This window comes from Cervus elaphus, chromosome 5, assembly GCF_910594005.1.
Source record: "Cervus elaphus chromosome 5, mCerEla1.1, whole genome shotgun sequence".
Taxonomy (NCBI): domain Eukaryota; kingdom Metazoa; phylum Chordata; class Mammalia; order Artiodactyla; family Cervidae; genus Cervus; species Cervus elaphus.
Genome location: NC_057819.1, coordinates 79,878,536 through 79,902,148, shown reverse-complemented (window position 1 = coordinate 79,902,148; position 23,613 = coordinate 79,878,536). Strand labels below are relative to the sequence as shown.

The 23,613-nt window shown below is 39.3% G+C and overlaps 1 protein-coding gene across 1 annotated transcript in view; it reads right to left on the bottom strand.

Annotated features, from left to right (window-relative positions):
* ANKFN1 (ankyrin repeat and fibronectin type III domain containing 1) overlaps nucleotides 1–23,613 on the bottom strand; it is a 362,043-nt gene that overhangs the window by 297,404 nt on the left and 41,026 nt on the right. The gene's annotated exons all lie outside the window — the stretch shown is intronic.

Genomic DNA, 23,613 nt, shown 5'->3' with positions numbered 1-23,613 from the left:
GCTTATCCTCAAATCTTTTCTCCATGACATCATTAAACTATTATTTGGCTCAAAATATTTTCTACTTTCAAACATCTCTTTTCAAATTTCTATCTTCTGTCAGCTGACAACACAGGCACATAAAACCCTTTCATGTCTCCCAGGACAGTATAGTTCAAATCTTATCATTAAATAATGAATTTCTAAAGATTAATTATTCAAATGTCAAAGAGATGGTTTTAGGCAAGGAATGAAGGATCTTTCAAATCTGCAGTAGATAATATGAAAGTTGATCAATGGCCAGTGTTTACATTTCTAGCTATCAATTTTTAATGAAACATTTCCTTTGAAGTCACAAGAATGTATGAAGTCTGTAAACATAAAACCTGAAAATCACACTGAGGTTCTGTTTCAGAAAAGGTGACTTCAATTGATACTGTTCCAAAACTCTTCCAACAGGAGAGCAATGGCTCAAATTCCTTATAAATCAGAGCATGAACCCAAACAACTTCTTATCCATCTTTTTATCTTCTGCAGTGTCTAGCAGAATATTGAGCACATAGTGAATCTTCAATAGATAGTCATTAAATGAATCAACCTCCAGACTTCCCCAGCAAAAAGATTCTGCCTGCCAAGCAGCCTCCCACATCCACACTGCCTCTATCACCCATACGTGTGTCCAGGACCAGGTATGTTATTTGCAGAACTCAGTGCAAAAATGAAAAGGTGGAATCTCTTGTTGCAAAATGATTAAGAACTTCAAGGCAGTGACGAAAGAGCATGAACCCAAGGCCCGAGGCCCTGTGTGACTGCATCAGGTGTGTGGCATGCTCACAGAGCCAGCATTGTAAGTGTCCAGCCTGCTTCACAGTCTTCTGAGTCCTTCATGCTGCTAGTCATGCCACCTGGGCCAAGAGGAGACCCATGTTGATCTGTACTTGGCCCTTTCTTTCCTGTCTCAGTCAAAAAGTCAAAAAGAAGATCCCTCCTTCTAGGGCATGTGCCCATCCATCCTTTTTGAATTGTCTTTTTCATTGTGCTTTCTGGACTCATGTACTAAGGTGAGAGACCTCACCTCTGTCTCTATCTTCTCAGTCCATCTCCTCCCCAGAATGGAAAGGCTTCTCCACCTCTACAGTCTTCTCCAGCATGGACCACTATTGTTTCTGACTCCAAAGTGCCCTTGAACCTTAGTGTCTCTTCTAGACCATTTGTTACCTGCTCTTTGTTACATAGTTGCTTGCACCCTTTTTCCAAACCCTACCATATATCATTAGATAATTTGCATGATGCATTAGATACTTAGATACTTCCTTCTGCCTCCCTTCTGACTCTAGCATGCAGCTCCCAGCTTTCTCCTTCTCTCCCAGCGTTCTTCTTCTCTCCCAGATTTCTTGGTATTTGTAATGTTTGCCACAATGATCCATCTGGCTCTCTGACCTTGCAGCTCAGTGATTTCCAAAAAGTCTCTGATCTTCATTACTACTGACTCCAAACACTCACTGGCATACCTCAACTTACACTATTACCAGGAACTACTTCACTTACAAGATGTATATTTTAAGCATGGGACTATTTGGAAAATGTAGAAAGCAAAAACAAGCAAATAAGAACAACAAAGCAAATCAGCCAACCAAACAAAAATAACTGCCATTCTATCACTCAATGACTTCACTGTTAGAATTTTAGAAACTACCACCCCCAGTCTTTTCTCTATGCATAGAAAATAGAAACTGTAGGAGTTGTGATGAGTCTTATCTACAAGAATAAAGATATTGATCTCATCTGGGATATCAGATTATGGATGTTTAACCAGAGCTCTCTAGTTAAGCTGAAATCTGAAAGCTGAGTTGGAACATCTCAATGAAGGAGAGAGGGAAGATCATCATGGCAGAAGGCATAGCTTGTGCAAAGATCCTGAAGCAGGAAAGAGCATGTCTTATTTGAGAACCTGAAAGAAAGCCACTGAGTAAGAACAGGGTGAAATGAATCACCTGGATTCAAATTATTTACTTCAGCCTCAGTTTCCTCCTCTGTAAACTGGAGATCACTTTGGCCTTCTCTGAGGTTGGTTGGAAAGATTAAACGTGTTCTTGTAGGGAAAGCACTTAAAATAGCACCTGACACATAGTAAAGCTTTTTTCAAACAGAGGAAAGGAAGTGTAGATAGCCTGAAGAGTCAGCGTGGGGAAGGAGCCATATCTCCTCTGCCTCCCATGTTCTCCATGGGGACACAGCCATGAGGGACAGCTATCAGTATGAGCATGTCTGGCTTCTCTCTTTACTCTCAAACTGTCTTTTCCAGCCAGGAAGAGGTTGACTTCCCAGACTACGGGAAGATCCATGTCCACCAGGCCATTTTGCAGAGGGAAGTCTTCCTGGCTGCAGGCCAGCGCTCTCGTGTACATGTGGTTGCAGGCTCCTGTGTTAATGCTGCAAGTGAGGGGTCCTGCTATGAGTGGACAGGCACATGGCAGTTGAGTGGCAATGGGCTCTAGGTTCTTCAGTTCAGAGGAGGGGAAGGGGAGCCCCAGGTTTGGGTTCTGCTGTGAATTTCCTGGTTGTTGTGCATTTTGGGTTTATTGGAAACTCTCCAGCTATCAATGAGGTTGGGACTTTGATACCCACTTAGTGAAGAAGACAGGGCGAAGGATTAGAATCCTAGCCCTCAACAAGTCAATGAACTAGAAATCTTAAGAATAACTACAAAACAGTTGGAAAGCAAAGAACCTGAACACGAGACCACAGATCCTAGTACAGCTATTTATATTATGAACAATATGGTGTGAGTGGGCAGTGCTAGTCTTTGTTTGACTTGTTTGGTGACAATGGCTGGCAGTCAATGTGCAGCTGAGGCCAATACTGAATTATTTGGACTTTAAGTAGAAGAACAACAACAACAGCAAATCCCAGGATACTTTCCCTCAGAGTAGAGAGAACAAGAGAGAGGTTTTGGCTGGCAGGGTAGTGGTAGGCACTGGGAACACTTACTTAGCTGATCCAGCTGGGGTTCCTGTTGATCTAGTTTGGAATGGCACAGGCTCGAGGTGGGACTATGGAAGGACCAGCTTCCTAATTTAGGGAGCCTGCCCACAGAATCTTGGGGCTTTGGGGTGAATATTTTCTAAATGGCTTTTTTCATAAGGCTTATTTCTTAAATAAGATAGGATATCATCAATCCATAGCTGATTATGATGTGGATTTAAGAGACCCTGTCCCATCACTTCAAGGCAAATATATAAGGAAACAGTGGAGACAGTGACAGACTTTTTCTCTTGGACTCCAAAATCACTGTGGACGGTGACTGTAGCCACAAAATTAAAAGACAGTTGCTCCTTGGAAGGAAAGCTATGCAAACCTAGGCAGCATATTAAAAAGCAGAGACATAACTTTGCCAACAAAGGTCCATATACCCAAAGCTATGGTTTTTCCAGTAGTCACGTAAGGATGTGAGAGTTGGACCATAAAGGAGGCTAAGAACTGAAGAACTGATGCTTTCAGGCTGTAGTGCGGGAGAAGACTCTTGAGAATCCCTTCACCAGGAAGGAGATCAAATCAATCAATCCTAAAGGAAATCAACCCTGAATATTCATTGGAAGAACAGATGCTGAAGCTGAAACTCTAATATTTTGGCCACCTGATGCGAAGAGCTGACTCATTGGAAAACACCCTGATGCTGGGAAAGACTGAGGGCAGGAGGAGAAGTGGGTGACAGAGGATGAGATGGTTGGGTGGCATCACTGACTCAATGAACATGAGTTTGAGCAAGCTCAGGGAGATGGTGAAGGACAGGGAAGTCTGGTCTGCTGCAGTCCATGGGGTTGCAAAGAGTCAGACACAACTGAGCAACTGAACAACATTGATCCAGGTAACGGTTAAAGAAGAGCTGAACCCTTGGTTTATCTTTAGGCAGTCAGCTAGGAAGTTTACTTGAAAGACCATTTTGTTGATCTATGTTTCTGGGGTAGATTTGCTTACAGAGTGAAGGAAGAATGAAGTTGTTAAAAAAACAAAACAAACAAACAAAAAACCAAAAACAGGCTTTGATCTTATCGTTAGAATACAAGCTGTTAGAATTGAAAGAAAAATGAAGGAAGATGCTGTGACTGAGTGGAAAAAAAGGAAGCTATTACTTTAGGAGAAATGCTGAGATTTTAGAGGCTAAATTGGATAGGTACAAACCTAAAATGTTTAAATGTTTTAAAGTTCATGTTAGAAAACAAGTATTGTTGCTGTTTAATTGCTAAGCCATGTCTGCCTCTTTTGTGATTCAGTGAACTCTATGTGGCCTTCCAGGTTCCTCTATTCTCTGGTCCTCTCACAGATGGCTCAGGGAGAAAGAGCTAACCAACTTCAAATGCTTTTTTGTTAAATTTTATGGAAGTGCAGTTATTTACAGGCTTCCCAGGTGGTGCTAGTGGTGAAGAATTAGCCTGCCAATGCAGGAGATGTAAGAGACACAGGTTTGATCCCTGGGTCAGGAAGATCCTCTGGAGGAGGAAATGGCAACCCACTTCAGTATTCTTGTCTGGAGAATTCCATGGACAGAGGAGCCTGGAGGGCTACAGTCCATGGGGTTGCAAAGAGTTGGACATGACTAAAGTGACTTAGCACGCACACACAGTTATTTACAATGTTGTGTTTACTTTCTGCCAAATGGTGAAGTGACTCAGTCGTAGATGCACACACACATGTCTATATAAATATAAATATGAATATAAATATATATTCTTTTTGACATTCTTTTTCATTATGGTTTATCACAGGACCTTGGTGTTTATCCATGCCATATATAATAGTTCGCTTTTGCTGATCCCATGCTCCCAATCCGTCCCTCCCCCATGCCCCACCTTCCTTGGCAACCACAAGTCTGCTCTCTATATATGTGAGTCTGTTTTTGTTTCATAGATATGTTTGGATCATATTTTAGATTCCATATATAAATATATTTGTCTTCCTCTTTTTGACTTACTTTGATAATGTTCAAGTCCGTCCATATGGATTCCACTGGCATTATTCCATTCTTTTTAAGTTCTGAGTAGTATTCAATTGTATACATGTAGCTCTCCTTTATCCATTCATCTGTCAATGGACATTTAAGTTGTTTCCATATCTTGGCTACTGTGAAAGATGATGCTATAAACACAGGGGTACATTGGCCAACTTTGAGTGAATTGCACCTCACATCCTTGCGCAACATCTGGCATTATCTAGGAACATTCTTCTTTGATTATCATGATTTGAGGGTGGGGTTGTTGTTGTTACATTGCTCAGTCATATCCAACTCTTATGACCCTACAGACTGCAGCCCACCAGGTTTCTTTGTCCTTTACCATCTCCTAAAATTTGCTCAAAATCAAATCCATTAAGTTGGTGATGACATCCAACCACCTTGGCCTCTGTCTTCCTTCTCCCGCCCTCAATCTTTCCCAGAATCAGGGTCTTTTCCAATGAGCTGGCTCTTCACATCAGGTGACAAAAGTATTGGAGCTTCAGCATCAGTCCTTCCAATGAATATTCCAGATTGATTTCCTTTACAATTGACTGGTTTGATTTTCTTGCAGTCCAAGGGACTCTTAAGTGACTTCTCCAGCTTACTTACTATAGTTCAAAAGCATCAATTCTTTGGCGCTCAGCCTTCTTTATGGTTAACATCCATACATGACTACTGGAAAAACAATATCTTTGACTATAGGGAACTTGATTGGAAAAGTAAGGTCACTGCTTTTAATATATTGCCTAGGTTTGTCATTGGTTTTCTTCCAAGGAATAAGCATATTTTAATTTCATGGCTGCAGTCACTGCAGTGATTTTGGAGCCCAAGAAAGTAGTCTGTAATTGTTTCCACTGTTTCCCCCTCTACTTGCCATAAAGTGGTAAGACCAGATGCTGTAATCCTAGTTTTTTGAATGTTGAGTTTTAGCCCAACGTTTTCACTCTCCTCTTTCACACTCATCAAAAGGCTCTTTAGTTCCTCTTTGCTTTCTGCCATAAGGGTGGTGTCATCTGCATATCTGAGGTTATTGATATTTCTCCCAGCAATCTTGATTCCAGCCTGTGCTTCATCTAGCTTGGCGTTTCACATGATGTACTCTGCATGTAAGTTAAATAAGCAGGGTGACAGTATATAGCCTTGACATACTCTTTTCCCAATTTGGAAACAGCCTATTGTTCCATCTATGGAAACTGTTGCTTCTTGATCTGCGTACAGGTTTCTCAGGAGGCAAGTAAGGTGGTCTGGTATTCCTGTCCCTAGAATGTTCCACAGTTTGTTGTGATCCACACAGCTAAAGGCTTTAGTGTTATCAATGAAGCAGAGTTTTCTGGAATTTTCATGCTTTTTCCATGATCCAGTGGATGTTGGCCATTTGATGTCTGGTTCATCTGTCTATTCTAAATCCAGCTGTACCTCTGGAAGTTGTTGGTTCACATACTGTTGAAGCCTAGCTTGAAGGATTTTGAGCATTACCATAATAGCATGTTAAATGAGTGCAGTTGTGAGGTAGTTTCAAGATTCTTTAGCATTGTTTTTCTTAGGGATTGGAATGAAAACTGATCTTTTCCCATCCTGTGGCCACTGCTGAGCTTTCCAAATTTGCAGGCATATTGAGTGCAGCACTTTAACAGCACCATCTTTTAGGATTTGAAATAGTTCAGCTGGAATTCCGTCAGTCCCACTAGCTTTGTTCATAGTGATACTTCCTCAGGCCCACTTGACTTCACAATCCAGGATGTCTGGCTCTAGGTGAGTGATCATGCCATCATGGTTATTCAGGTTATTAAGATTTGTGTGTGTGTGTGTGTGTGCAGTTCTGTGTATTCTTGCCACCTCTCTTTAATGTCTTCTGCTTCTGTTAGGTCCATACCTCTTCTGTCCTTTATTATGCCCATCTTTGCATGAAATGTTCCCTTGGTATGTCTAATTTTCTTGAAGAGATCTCTAATACTTTCAATTCTCTTGTTTTCCTCTATTTCTTTGCATTGTTAACTTAGAAAGGCTTTCTTATCTCTCCTTACTATTCGTTGGAACTCTGCATTCAGATGGATATATTTTTCCTTTTATCCTTTGCCTTTCACTTCCTTCTTTTTTTCAGATATTTGCTGAACTCCTTATTGTAAAATTCAGACCTGAATTGAAGAAACTAGGGAAAACCACTAGGCCATTCAGGTATGACCTAAACCAAATCCCTTATGATTATACAGTGGAAGTGATAACCTCAGACACTTTTTCACATTTATTTTTCACATTGCTTTTTCACATTTATTTTTCACATTGCTTTTTCACATTTATTTTTCTTGGGGATTGTTTTGATCACCACATCCTGTACAATGTTATGAACCTCTATCCATAGTACTCTGTCTACCAGATCTAATCCCTTGAGTTTATTTGTCACTTCTGCTATATAATCATAAGGCATTTGCTTTAGGAAATGAAAACTACAATCAAAGAGAACTAACCAATCTGATCCCATGGATCGCAGTCTTGTCTAACTGAATGAAACTATGAGCCATGCTGTGTATGGCATACCCAAGACACACGGGTCATGGTGGAGAGTTCTGACAAAATGTAGAATGGTGGGGAAGGGAATGGCAACCACTTCAGCATTCTTGCCTTGAAAACCTCATGAACAGTATGAAAAGGCAAAAAGATATGACACTGAAAGATGAACTCCTCAGGTCAGTAGGTGTCCAATATGCCACTGGAGAAGGGAGGAGAAGTAGCTCCAGGAAGAAGGCAGAGGCTGAACCAAAGCAGAAACAGCGCCCAGTTGTGGATATGTCTGATGGTGAAAGTAAAGTCTGATGCTGTAAAGAAAAATATCACATAGGAACCTGGGATATTAGGTCCATGAATCAAGGCAAATAGGAAGTGGTCAAACAGGAGATGGCAAGTGTGAACATCGACATTTTAGGAATCAGTGAACTAAAATGGATGAGAACATGCAAATTTAAATCAGATGACCATTATATCTACTATGGACAAGAATCCCTGAGAAGAAATGGAGTAGTCCTCATAGTCAACAAAAGAGTCTGAAATGCAGTCCTTGGGTGAAATCTCAAAAATGACGTAATGAGCTCTGTTCATTTCCAAGACAAACCATTCAACATCAGAGTAATCCAAGTCTATGCCCCAACCAGTAATGCTGAAGAAACTGAAGTTGAATGGTTCCATGAAGATCTACCATACCTTCCAGAACTAATACCAAAAATGATGTCCTTTTCATCATAGGGGACTGGAATGCAAAATTTGGAATTCAAGAAATACCTTGAGTAACAGGCAAGTTTGGCCGTGGAGGACAAAATGAAGCAGGGCAAAGGCTAACAGAGTTTTGCAAAAGAATGCATTGATTATAGCAAACACCCTCATCCAACAGCACAAGAGACGACTCCCAACATGGACATCACCAGATGGTCAATACCGTAATGAAATTGATTATACTCTCTGCAGCCAAATATGGAGAAGCTCTGTATAGTCAGCAAAAATATGACCAGGAGCTGACTATGGCTCAGATCATGAACTCCTTATTGTAAAATTGAGATATAAATTGAAGAAAGTAGGTAAAACCACTTGGCCATTCAGGTATGACCTAAATCAAATCCTTTACAGTGGAAGTGACAAATAGATTTAAGGGATAGAACTGATAGATGGAGTGCCTGAAGAACTATGGATGGAGGTTTGTAACATTGTACAGGAGGCAGGGGCTACTGGCTGTTTAAAATGCTCTTACATAGGAGAAAACCCTCTAAACAAAGAATTACTCAAACTGAAGTATCAGCAATGCTGAGATTGAGAACCTTCCTTTAGGAAAAGCAGCCTGGGCTACAACACTGCATGCAGATGAAGTCAATTGCTGGGCTGATGGGCAGACTCATCCAACTTGGAGACCTACACACGGAGTAGGTTTTTTTTTTAAATGTGGATATTTTGGCAGCTTCTGAAATGGCTGACTTCATATCTCTTACTAAGGAGGATCTCAAAAGACAAAGTCTGGAATGATATCATGAAGAAAACAAATGAATGAGGCTGAAAGCAAGGAGAAAGAGGAAGGAGAGAAGGTATTGGGATCCAGCCAAGCGTATTAGCACCACAAAATACGGAAAAGGTAGGGAGCCAAGTATTACACTTTTAAAAACAGCTGACCTTGTTTCAAAAGAGTGCAGAATGAGAAAGAAAAATGAAACACTAGAGGCATTTGTTACTGAATAGGGATGAAGGTGGCATAGATGAATGTCCTCAATACCAATGAAGCAGCATAATTCACTCAAGGCCTAGAGATTTAAAAATCAAGGAAAGGCAAGTTTTGGGGGAAGAGCTCACAGTAAAAAAGATATGCTTCCCAACTGAGCATGCAAACTGCAGCTGCCTCAACAAGAGTTCATGTGAGAATCTGTTGAAGACAACTGCCCCCCTGAGATAAACATGAAGCAGAGAAGGTGTATCATCCAAGGATAAGTCTACAGCAGTGGTTCTCAAGCTCAGTATCCATTAGTATTGCCAGGGGAGATAATCGTAACCCAGATTTCTGCGTCTCACTCCTGAAGTTCTGATATGATAGACGTGAATGGTGCTTGAACATCTGTGTTTCTAGTATACTATCAGGTAACGCACTGATCCCACATTTATAAAACCACTAGTGTACAGAATTCCAGTGTAGGAAGTGAAGACAGTACACGCTGCCTTCTTGGGATCCTGAAACAGATGGATAAATACAAAAAGTAGATCAAGGCACATGAGACAGTTGCCTATCCCTTTTGAGCACCCTGCTCTAAGCAGAGGATGCTGATTGGAAAGATCCCACCCAGGATTCAGCACTGGGAGAGGGGTGAAATGTGGGGCTCAAACCTGGAGTGGAAATGAAAAGAAATAAAATATGCAGCATAGAAAATGAGCCACAGGAAGATCTGGAGATGAGGGCCACTGCTGCAATTTCTTTATTTTGCAAGGGTCTCAGTGCTGGTCTATGAGGGAGGAGACAGGATGCATGAACAGATTTCCTTCTCTCTCCTTGCCCCGAAGGACATGGGGAGAACAGGTTCACAATGAGCTTCTCCATGTGTACTGGCACAAAATTTCTGGGTTCAATTGTTTAGGCTCCAGGTTATAGATCCTAAATGGATTATGGATTCTAAATTGTTTTGAAACTGAAACCAAGAACATTCTCCTTTCCTTCCTAAAACTTTAAAGTTAACAATTCTCCCTTTATAGCATTTAGCATTATGTTATGATCCATAGCTGATAACTGCAGTGTGGATCAGAACTTTATGTTCCATCTGTCTCTTCATTCTCTGTGCATATTTTCTATTCACAAGGAGGAGAACTGAGCACTCAGATTCAGGCACCAAACTCCATCCTATGCTTCTCAAATCCAGGGAGAGAAGATCCAACTAAACTAAGACACACATATTTACTAAAGGACTATCATGTAACCATTTAAAAAACCCAAAACTTTATGAAGAGGTATAATTATGAAGAGGTATAATTGAGGAGATGGTTATGATATAGTGGGAAGTAAAATTAAAACAAAAACATTGAATATTAAAAGTCACACGAACAATACAAAAAAAAAAAAAAGATATGACACTGAAAGTTGAACCCCCCAGTTGAGTGGGTGTCCAATGTGCTACTGGAGAAGAGAGGAGAAGTAGCTTCATAGGAGTGAAGAGGCTGAGCCAAAGCAGAAACAATGCCCAGCTGTTGATGTATCTGATGCTGAAAGTAAAGTCCAATGCGGTAAAGAACAATATTGCATAGGAACCTGGAATGTTAAGTCCATGAATCAAGGTAAATTGGAAGTAATCAAACAGGAGATGGCAAGTGTGAACATCGATATTTTAGGAATCAGTGAACTTTTTTTTCCGAACTAAAATGGATGAGAATGTGAAAATTTAATTCAGATGACCATTATATCTACTGTGGACAAGAATCCCTGAGAAGAAATGGAGTAGCCCTCATAGTCAACAAGAGAGTCTGAAATGCAGTACTTGGGTGAAATCTCAAAAATGACATAATGATCTCTGTTCATTTCTAAGACAAACCATTCAACATCAGAGTAATCCAAGTCTATGCCCCAACCAGCAATGCTGAAGAAGCTGAAGCTTTATGGTTCCATGAAGACCAATAACATCTTCTAGAACTAATACCAAAAATGATGTCTTTTTCATCATAGGGGAGTGGGATGCAAAAGTAGGAACTCAAGAGATACCTCAAGTAACAGGCAAGTTTGGCCATGGAGTACAAAATGAAGCTGGGCAAAGGCTAACAGAGTTTTGCAAAAGAATGCACTGGTTATAGCAAACACCCTCATCCAACAACACAAAAGATGACTCTACACTTGGACATCACCAGATGGTTGATATCAAAATCAGACTCATTGTACTCTTTGCAGCTGAAGATGCAGAAGCAAAAACAAGACTGGAAGTTGCCTGTGGCTCAGGTCATGAACTCCTTATTGTAAAATTGAGAGTTAAATGGAAGAAAGTATGGAAAACCACTAGACCATTCAGGTATGATCTAGATCAAATCCCTTATGATTATACAGTAGATGTGACAGATTCAAGGGATTAGATCTGATAGACAGAGTGCCTAAAGAATTGTGGATGGAGGTTCATAACACTGTATAGGAGGTGGTGATTAAAATCATTCCCAAGAGAAAGAAAATCAAGAAAGCAAAATGTTTGTTTGAGGAGACCTTACAAATAGCTGAGAAAAGAAGAGAAGTGAAAGGTAAAGGAGAAGAGGAAAGATATACCTGTCTGAATGCAGAGTCCCAAAGAACAGCAAGGAGAGATGAGAAAGCTTCCTAAGTGAACAATGCAAAGAAATAGAGGAAACAATATAATGGGAAGCACTAGAGATCTCTTCAAGAAAATCAGAGATACTAAGGGAACATTTCATGCAAAGACAGGCACAATAAAGGACAGAAATGGTATGGACCTAACAGAAGCAGAAGATATTAAGAAGAGGTGGCAGAATGCATAGAAGAACTGCACAAAAAAAGATCTTAATGACCTGGATAACCATGATGGTGTGATCACTCACCTAGAACCACATCCTGGAGTGAGAAGTCAAGTGGGCCTTAGGAGCACTGCTACAAAGCTAGCTGGGGTGATGAAATTCTAGCCAAAGTATTTCAAATCCTAAGGATTGTGCTGTGAAAGCACTGAACTCAATATGCCAGCAAATATGGAAAACTCAGCAGTGGCTACAGGACTGGAAAAGGTCAGTTTTTATTCCAATCCCAAAGAAAGGTAATGCCAAAGAATATTCAAACTACTGTACAATTGGGTTTATCTCACATGCTATCAAGGTAATGCTCAAAATCCTTCAACAGTACATGAACCAAGAACTTTCAGAGGTAAACACTGGATTTAGAAAAGGCAGAGGAACCGGAGATCAAATTGCCAATGTCTGTTGGATTACAAAAAAAGCAAGGAAATTCCAGAAAAATATCTGCTTCTGCTTCATCGGCTACACTCAAACTAGAGCCTTTGACTGTGTGGTTCACAACAAACTGTGAAAAATTCTTAAAGAAATGGGAATCCTAGACCACTTTACATGCCTCCTGAGAAACATGTATGCAAGTCAAGAAGCAACAGTTAGACCATAAATGGAGCAATGAATTTGTCAAGGCTGTATATTGTCACCCTGCTTATTTAACTTATAAGCAGAATGCATCATGAGAAATCCAGGTTGGATGAAGCTCAAGCTGGAATCAAGATTTCCTGGAGAAATATCAACAACCTCTGGTATACAGATGACATCACCCTTATGACATAAAGTGAAGAGGAACTAAACAGCCTCTTGATGAAGGTGAAAAGAGGAGAGTGAAAAAGCTGGCTTAAAACCAACATTCAAAAAACGAAGATCATGGCATCCAGTCCCATCACATCACTGCAAATAGATGCGGAAACAATGGAAATGGTGACAGACTTCATTTTTCTTGGTTCCAATATCACTGGGGATGGTGACTTCAGCCATGAAATTAAAAGACACTCCTTGGAGGAAAAGCTATGACAAACCTAGACAGCATATTAAAGAGCAGAGATATCACTTTTCTGACAGTTCCATATAGTCAAAGCTACAGTTTTTTCCAATAGTTATGTATGAATGTGAGAGTTGGACCATAAAAAGGCTAAGTGCCAAAGAATTGATGCTTTTGAACTGTGATGTTGGAGAGTACTCTTGATGTCCTCTCTTGGATAGCAAGGATATCATACCATTCAATCCTAAAGGAAACCTGTCCTGAATATTCATTGGAAGAGCTGATGCTGAAGCTGAAGCTCCAATATTTTGACCACTTGATGTGAACAGCCCACTCTTAGGGAAAGACCCTGATGCCGGGAAAGTTTGAGGGCAGGAGTAGAAGGGGGCAGCAGAGGATGAGATGGTTGGATGGCATCACTGACTCAATAGTCATGAGTTTGAGCAAACTCTGGGAGATAGCAAAGGACAGTGAAGCCTGCCATGCTGCAATCTATGGGTCTCAAAGAATCAAACACTACTGAGCAACTGAACAACAACAACAACAATGTCACAGTTATATAAAAACATAAAAACAAATAAAATACTAGGCACAGATCAAATATATAGAAATGCAGCACAAGTGTGTACTGGGGTTATTCTCGAATGCTGGGGATTTTCTATCATTATTAAATTGAATGTCATATATAATAGGAATAATAAACTTTATCAATTTTAAGTATTTTAATGCAAGAGCTAGCATTAGAAAATCTGAAGACACTTATTTCTAGAACACAGGTGAGATAAAGTAAGCAAATATCAAAATTGTAAGGAAGATGTTGGTAGAGATGTACTTTGAGGTCGGTGAGAGACTTGGAACTGAGGGAAGATTTACAGTGGGGAGAGAAAGATCATTTCTCCAATAGGAGGGCATTCTTAATATTTCAGATCTCGCACAGAGTTGAGGTACAGTAATAGAAAAGATATAAAGTAATCTGGGGCTGATACTGCTAACCAATTGCAGAAGTATGAATAAAAGTTTTAACACTCTGGGGATAAAATGAAAATCAACAAAATTGGTTTAATGAATTCCACATGGGAAAATAGAATGAACTGGCTATGAAAAAAATCAGAAATCTCCCTTTGAAAGGATGGCTATGGTATCACTTTCCATTATAAATGAGCAATATAAACACATTGTCAAAAATACACATTTTAAAATGAATTTGAACAAAAATATTTTAGCTTTCTGTCATCTGACTAGAATAAGTTTAGATTTTAATTTAAGCATCAAGAGAAATGATCTAATGGTTTACGAGCAGCTTTGCAGAGACCAGAAGTGATAAAAATTGCAAACAGATGATATGTAAATAAATATTTGCATCAACTGGTATAAATATTTAGAAGTGCTGACAACTTCCAATTATCTTGTTTTAATTGGTTCACATAGAAACTAATTTTTGACAATCACCCTTGGTCAATTAACACTTTAGTAACTCAGCTAAGGTCTTTGATCTTAAGAGTGCTTTTGGGGACAAGTCTCCCTTTGTATGTTGGAGAAATAAACTCTTCATTCAGTCATGAAAATGCAGTGGTTTATGAGCCACCTTCTATAGCCAAGGAAGTCTTAGTCAAAGAAAGTGGAGCCAGAAAGATTGTAATATTAAATTGTCAAAACCGGTGATGCTGGGGTTGTGGGTAGGGAGGAGAGAAAGGGACAAAGCTCATGGGAAGTGTTGGACATTGGCTTTTAAATGTCTATGTCATAACAGCTGTTGCCAATCAGTTATATGTAATCACAAACTGTGTCCAACTTTCTGAAGAGACACAATTTAGGTATCATTTCAGAGAAAAATCAGGCATTAGTCTGAAAGTTCATCCATTTCCCCCCCCGCCCCATTTTCTCTCTCAATTTATATCTCACTACCTAATTTCTAGGCTAGCTACACACAATTGTTTAAAAAAAAAAAAAAAAGATATCCTGAGGGAAAGGGTTCAAGATGGAAGCATAAGAAGATCCTGAACTCACCATCTCCAAGGGAAACAACATATCTACAACTACACCTGGAATAATTTCTTTAGAAATGAACCTAAAAACTGGATGAACAAAGTCTCCACAACAGAAAGAAGATAGAAAGCAGGGTAGAAGAGGTAGAGATATAGTCTCACCAACAAACCACAGCCATGGTGATTCCTAGTGGGGAGGGTCACAGAGGGATCTTTTTCCCTGAGGAGCAAGAGATTCAAGCTTCATTCATACCAAGCACACCACCCATACACGAGAGACAAGCTCCCTAAACACATTTGAAATGAAAAGTAATGAGGAATATGCCTAGGGACAATAGAACTTGAGGAAAGGAAAACACATATACTTACCTGACCAGAAAACCATCACAAAAGACACCAGAATAAAAAGCCTATGGATCATAGATGAGGGCACCCACTTACTAACCTGAAACTATCTGTTATCAAGGAAGTAGCCAACTGGTACTTTCCCTGGGTACTGAGATAATGGGAGTTACCATTTTTGCAATCTCAGACCTCTTTGCTAATGTTAGTGCTGACAGATGCCATTCTAAAATTCACCCTCTAGCCTATTAGTTACAGTGGGCATGCCTAAGGGAGATGAGTGAGCATATCTGCACCTTAGCTGTGTTGCAGTCAGCTGAGTGATAGCATCATACACCTGAGTGCACAGCAATTGCAGGCAGGCCTCAAAGCTGGGCTGGGGGTTTGTCCTGCCCACAGGCATCCTGTGGCAGCTATGGCCAGGCTCTCTAGCCAGTCCTTGTACACTGCAGATGCAACTACAGCCCTACCACAACAGGAAGCTGCATCCAGCCCAGACAGGGAACAAATACGGAGTACCTGGCTTTGATGGCCAGGTCAGATTTCACCTCTGAGCCCCATAAGACATCTCCTAAACAAGTCTACTTGAAATCTGAAAAGATAGCTGATTTACCTAATGAACTGAAGCAAACGCAGAGAACTAGGCAAAATGAAGAGACAAGGGAATATAAACCAATTGAAAGAATAAGACAAAAACCTCAGAAAAATAACTAAATGAAACAGAAATAAGCAATCTATTTAACAGAGAATTCAAAGCAATGGTCATAAAGATGCTCACTAAACATGGGAGAAGAACGGATGGACACAGTGAGAACTTTGGCAAAGTGATAGAAAATAAAAGAAAGTACAAAACAGAAGTTAAAACTGAACTGACAAATATACTAGAGGGGTTCAACAGCAGACTGGATGAGGTAGAAGAATGAATTAGTGAATTGGAAATCAGAACAGCACAATGAAGCTACAATTTTCAAAAGTAAAGATACAATAAGGGATCTCTGGACAATATCAAACAGAATAACATTTACATTAAAGGGGTCCCAGAAGGAAAAGAGAAAAGTCAGAAAAATTATTTGAAGAAATAGTGATTGAAAATGATTTCAATTTGGAGGGGGTAACAGAGATCCAAGTCTGGGGAGCTTGGAGAGTTTCAAATAATACAAACCCAAGTAGACATACATAAAGACATTATAATTAAAATGTTGAAAATCAAGGAAGACAAGAGAATGCTAAAAGCATCAAGAGAAAAATAGCTTCTCATAAGACTATCAGCAAATTTTTCAGTAGAAATTTACAGGCAAGAGGGAGTGGCATGGCATATTTGAAATACTGAAAGGAAAATACTTCCAAGAATACTCTGCCCAGCTAGGTTATCATTCAGAATTAAAGGAAAGATCAAGAATTTTCAAGACTAGCAAAGGCTGAAAAAGTTCATCACTCACTAAACTGACTCTATAAGAAATGTTAAAGGACCTTCTCTAAGCTAAACAGAAATGGAACTAAATAATAAGAAAACATATGGGCATCCTCGGTGGTGCGAGTGGTAAAGAACCTGCCTGCCAGTGCAGGAGACTTAAGAGACAATGATTTGACCCCTGGGTTAGGAAGATTCCCTGGAGAAGGGAATGGCAACACACTCCAGTATTCTTGCCTGGAAAATCTCATGGACAGAGGAGCCTGGCGGGCTACAGTCCATGAGGTCACAAAGAGTTGGACATGACTGAAGAGACTCAGCATGCAGTAAGAAAACATATGGGCTTCCCTGGAAGCTCAGATGGTAAGGAATCTGCCTGCAATGCAGGATACCTGGGTTTGATCCCTGGGTGGGGAAGATCCCTGGAGAAGGGAATGGCTACCCACTCCACTGTTCTTGCCTGGAAAATTCCATGGACAGAGGAGTCTGACAGGCTACTATCCATGGGACTGCAAAGAATCAGACATGTCTGAACGAGTAACAATTTCAATTTCACTTAAAAAAATGTATATATATATAAAATTAAATTTTCACTGGGAAAAGTAAAGATAGAATAAAGGCAGTGGATCAATCACTTATAATGCAAGCATAAATGTTAAAAGGCAAAAGCAGTAAAATTAACTAAAATTAAAATACTAGTTAAGGGATGCATAAAATAAAAAGATGAAAAATGTGTCATTGAAAGTGTAAAAGGTGGGGAGTAGTTAAAAGATAAAGCTTTGGAATGTGTTCAGATTTAAGTTGCTACCAACTTAAAGTAAGGTTACTATTTACATAGGATGGTATATGTGAACCTCATAGTGATCACAAGGGAAAAACTCATAGTAAATATGCAAAGGAAAATGATAAATAAATCTAAATAACACTAAAGAAAACTACCAAAATATAAAGAAAGAAAGAGAAGAAGGAAGTAACATAGAACTACAAAACAATTAACAAGATGGTGATAGATGCATACTTATCATAATTGAATCAAATTCTCCAATCAAGACATAGAGTGGCTGAATGGATATAAACAAACCCAAGATCCATTTAAGGCTTCTTTGGTGGCTCAGTGGTAAAGAACCTGCCTGCAATACAAAAGCAGTGGAATACACATTCTTTTCAAGTGCCCATGAAACATTCCCCAGGATAGATCGCATGCTAGGTCACAAAACAAGTTTCAAAAAATTTAGGATTTAAATCATATCAAGCATCTTTTTCAACCACAGAAGTATAAAACTAGAAATCAAATCACACACACACACATGAATGGGAAAAAAATCACAAAAAAACAGGGAGGTTAAATGACATGCTACTGAACAACCAAATGGTTATTGAAAAATAAAGGAGAAATAAAAAACACCAAGAGACAAATAAAAACAGAAATTCAAGATACCAAAATCTATGGGATGCAGCAAAAGTAGTTTTAAGAAAGAAAGTTTCATAGCAATTCAGGCCTGCCTCAAGATATAAAAAACTTCAATAAAGAACATAAATTTACACCTAAAGGAACTAGAAAAAGAAGAATAAACAGAGCCTAATATTAGTAGAAAGAAATAATAAAGAGTAGAGCAGAAACAAATGAAATAGAGACTTAAAACAAACAAACAAACAGAAAAGGTCATTAACACTAAGATCTAGTCCTTAAAGACAACCTAAATTGACAAACCTTCATCTAAAGTAGCCAAGAAAAAAGAGAGGGGGCTCAAATAAATAAAATCAGAAATGAAAGATGAGAGCTTACAACAAAGGATCAAAAGAGACGTCTATAAACTATTATAAGTTAGACAACCTAGAAGCAAAGGAAGCATTTCTATAGCATACAATTTTCCAAGGCTGAATCACGAAGAAATAGAAAATCCAGTTAGACTGATTACTAGTGAGAAGAGTGAAACAGTAATCAAAAATCTCCCAGCAAACAAAAACTCAGGACCAGATGGCTTCACTGGTGAATTCTATAAAACATTCAAAGAAGATACAATACCTATTCTTCTGAACTCTTCCAAAAAACTGAAGAAGAGGGAGACCTCCCAAACACATTTTACGAAGCCAGCATGACCCTAATACCCAAACCAGACAAAGACACACACACACACACACACACACACACACACTTGCACAAATTATAGATGTGTCCTTGAGGAACAGAGATGCAAAAATCCTCAACAAAATATTAACAAACCAAATCCAACAATACACTCAAAGGATCATACAACATGTTCAAGTGGGATTTATCCCAGGGATGAAAAGATGGTGCAACATGAAACATCTCATTAAGGAAATGGAGAAGAAAAAATCATATGATCATTCCAATAGATGCAGAGAAAGAATTTGGCAAAAGTCAATATCCATTTATGACAAAAAAATACTCTCAACAAAGTTGGCATAGAAGGAACATACTTCAATCCATATATGACAAACCCATAGCTAACATCATACTCAATGGTGAAGAGCTGAAAGCTTTTCCTCTAAGACAAGGAAGAGGAAAAGGATGCACACTCTCACAACTTTTGTTCAACATAGTTTTGAAAGACCCAAGCAGAGCAATTAGGGGAGAAAAAAATAACATGTATCCAAATACTGTGTTCATCACAATAAACTGTGGGGAATTCTGAAAGGGATGGGAATACCAGAACACCTGACCTGCCTCTTGAGAAATCTGTATGCAGGTCAGGAAGCAACAGTTAGAACTGAACATGGAACAACAGACTGATTCCAAATCGGGAAAGGAGTACCTCAAGACCGTATACTGTCACCCTGCTTATTTAGCTTATATGCAGAGTACATATGAGAAACACTGGGCTGGATGAAGCACAAACTGGAATCAAGATTGCTGGGAGAAATATCAATAATCTCAGATATGCAGATGACATCACCATTATGGCAGAAAGTGAAGGGGAGCTAAAGATCCTCTTGATGAAGGTGAAAGTGGAGAGTGAAAAAGCTGGCTTAAAACTCAGCATTCAGAAAACTAAGATCATGGCATCTGGTCCCATCACTTCATGACAAATTGATGGGGAAACAATGGAAACAGTGACAGATTTTTATTTTCTTGGGCTCTAAAATCACTACAGATGGTGACTGCAGTCATGAAATTAAAAGATGCTTGCTCCTTGGAAGAAAAGTTATAACCAATCTAGATAGCATATTAAAAAGCAGAGACATTACTTTGCCAGCAAAGTTCCATCTAGTCAAAGCTATGGTTTTTCCTGTAGTCATATATGGATATGAGAGTTGGACCATAAAGAAAGCTGAGCACAGAAAAATTGATGCTTTGAACTGTGGTGTTGGAGAAGACTTTTGAGAATCTCTTGGACTAAAAGGAGATCAAACCTGTCAATCCTAAAGGAAACCAGTCCTTAATATTCATTGGAAGGACTGATACTCAAGTTGAAGCTTCAATACTTTGGCCACCTGATGGGAGGAACTGATTCATTGGAAAAGACCCCAATGCTGGGGAAGATTGAAGGCAGGAGGAAAAGGTGATGACAGAGGATTAGATGATTGGATGAAATCATCAACTCAATGGACATGAATTTGAGCAAGTTCCAGGAGCTGGTGATGGACAGGGAAGCCTGGCATGCTGCAGTCCATGGGGTTGCAGAGTCAAACATGACAGAGTGACTGAACTACACTGGAAGACTCAACAACAACAAAAAATTGTTAGAGCTAAAATCAATTCAATAAATTCACAGGATAAAAAAGCAATATGCGGAAATTTGTGGAATTTTTATACACTAATAATGAAAGAGAAATTAAGAAAATAACCCATTTACAACTGCATCATAAAGAGCAGAATATCTAGGAATAAATTTAATGAAGGAAGTGAAAGCCCTGTATACTGAAAACTCTAAGACACAAGTGAAAGAAAATAAATAAGACACAAATATATGGACAGGTATTCTGTGCTCATGAATCGGGAGAGTTAATATTGCTAAAATGTCCACACTGCCCAAAGCAATCTATAGATTGTGCAATCTATACAAAATTTCCAATGGCATATTTCACAGAATGATGATAGAGATATCATATTCCCTGGTTTTAAACTATAGTACAAACTATAGTAATGAAAGCTGTATGGTACCAGCACATAAAGAAGCACATAGGTCAATGGAACAGAATTGACAGCCCAGAAATAAGCCCATGCATATATAGACAATTAATTTATGACAAAGCAAAGAGCATACAATGGAGAAAGTCTCCTCAGTAAATGGTGCCAGGACAATCAGGCAGCCACATGCAAGAGAGTGAAATTAGACTACTATCTTATACCACACACAAAATTAACTCAAAATAGATTGGCGATTTGAAACCATAAAAATCTAGAAGAACACGTAGGTGTTAACCTCACTGATAAACAATTTTTGTGTGTGTGTGGATCTGACTCCAAAGGCAATGGAAAGAAAATAAAAAATTAACAAATGAGACTACATCAAACTAAAAATCTTCTGCATAGCCAAGGAAACCATCATCAAAGTGAAAAGGCAGCCTCCTGAATGGAAAAAGATATTTGCACATCATACATCTGATAAGGTGCTAGTATTCAACATACAGAAAGTACTCAAATAACTCAACAATAAAAAAACAAAACAGCCTGATTAAATAATAGGCAGAGAATCTGAAGAGACATTTTTCCAAAGAAGACATGCATGTGGCTAACAGACACATGAAAAGATATTCAATATCACTAATTAGTAAAGAAATGTAAATCAAAACCACAACGAGATATCACCTCACACCTGTAGAATGGCTATTATTGAAAAGACAAGAAACAGCAAATATTGGAGAGGATACAGAGGGAAGAGAACCCTCACACACTGTTGTCAAGTCTGCATTTTGGTGCAGCCACTGTGGGAGACAGTATGGAGATTCCTCAAAAAATTAACAATAGAAATACCATGTGACCTAGCTGTTCCACTTCTGGGTACTTATGCAAAGAATTCCTGTGCCATCCCACCTGCGTGCACTGCCCACCCCACAGCAGCCCCATCAGAGGCTGCAGCGGCACATCCTGAGGCGCAGCGCCCACCTGCACCCGTGGTGTGGCAGGCACGCTGAGGGCTGAGCTCCAAGGGCGCTGGAGGCCCCAGGGTCTTGGAGAGAGGGAGGCCAGGAAGGGGTTCCAGAGCCTGGGCCTGAGCAGGAAAGGGGACGCCTGAGAGGCAAAACTGTGGCAGGGGGCATCTGTGTTTTATGTTATCACTGATGCATAGCACCATAGGGAAGACAAAGATTAAGACCCCTGCCTCCCAGCAGCTTATACCTAAGCAGGTGGTGCAGCGGTAAAGAATCCGCCTGCCAATCCAGGAGATGTAAGAGATGTGGTTTCGATCCTGGGGTTGGGAAGATCCCCTGGAGGAAGGCAAGGCAACCCACTCCAGTATTCTTGCCCCAAAAGTTCCATGAACAGAGAATCCCGGCGGGCTACAGTCCATGGGATCACAAAGAGTTGGATGCTACTGAGCACACATGTAAAGAATACAGGAATACATTCAAAAAAGATACATGCACCCCTATATTCATTGCAGCATTAATTACAATAGTCAAGATATGGAAACAACCTCAGTTCAGTTCAGTCACTCAGTCATGTCTGACTCTGTGATCCTAAGGTGAGCGGTCCCCCCGACTTGACTTGTGGTGGTGATCATTTTGTAGTATATACAGATGTCAAATTAAAATGTTACATACTTGAAACTTACGTAATTAAAAAATGGTATCACTGGCTAGCTTGTGCTATTTTGTACTCTAAACCAATATTTAAATTTTATTGTGCCCCGTAGTACTCATTCATGCTCTTTGCCAAAAAATTTTGGCTCTACATCTTCTTGGCATGTAGAGAATTGCTTTCTTAGTTCCTTTGTGGGTAAATGAGATCATATGAATAGTTTTAGTTGGGAACAAATGTAAAGAGCAGAATGTCATATCCTTGCCAGGTCATTTAATTTCCCAGGCAAGTGCCCCAAGGACTTTCTTTGCCTTCTGACAGGGCAACCAGAAGTTTCAAGATGATGGTCATTCCATCAGCCTGGTATCCTAAGTCACTGATAAACAGAGCCCCCAAAGACTGTGATATGCATGTAGGGTGACAAAGCCCCTTTGAGCCAAGCCCTGTGTCAGCTGCTGAGGGAGATAAAAGTTTATATATGTACATATATACATACAATGTATTATGTAATATATATATAATTATTATTGTTGTTAATTAATATATTATATATAGCATAGATATAATTATATTGTCCTTGTCCTCAAGGGTTGTTCAAATTAGTTGCAATGATAAGATATAAAAAAATCAGAAGATATATAACAGGAGTTATTTTTAGGTGGAAAATAGTTCAGGTCAACAGTAGGAGAGATGGCACAAGGTTATGGGCCATAAGAAGGAAAAGGAGAAGAAGGAAGGGAAGATTATCTGAGGAGAAGTCTGCACTGAGTGGAATTTAAACTTCTGAAGGCTGAAGAATTTATATAATTAGAAAAGAGGGAAATAGTCCTTCAGGTAAGAAAAGACAAGTAAGCAACAGTAAATCAATGAGGAATTGACACCAAGTTTTGTTTAAGAAGTATTAAGCTGGCCTGCAAAAATCAAGCATCATAAACTGAACAGTTCATTTATTAATTCAACAAATATTTGTTGGATACCTCTATGAGTTCATCACACAAAACTGACAAGAAAATCCCTGTCCATATGGCAAGTGCATTCTAGTGGAATTGAGTACTGGTAGAGTCAGAATTAGATCCAGAGTCTCCTGACTATTCCAGTACTTGTGGCTTTTTCCAGTGACAAAATAAAATGATATATTCACTTACTTTCTGGATTAAAAAAGTTCCAGTTCTGAAAATTTGGAAAAGTGGCTGTCCTTTTCTCTTT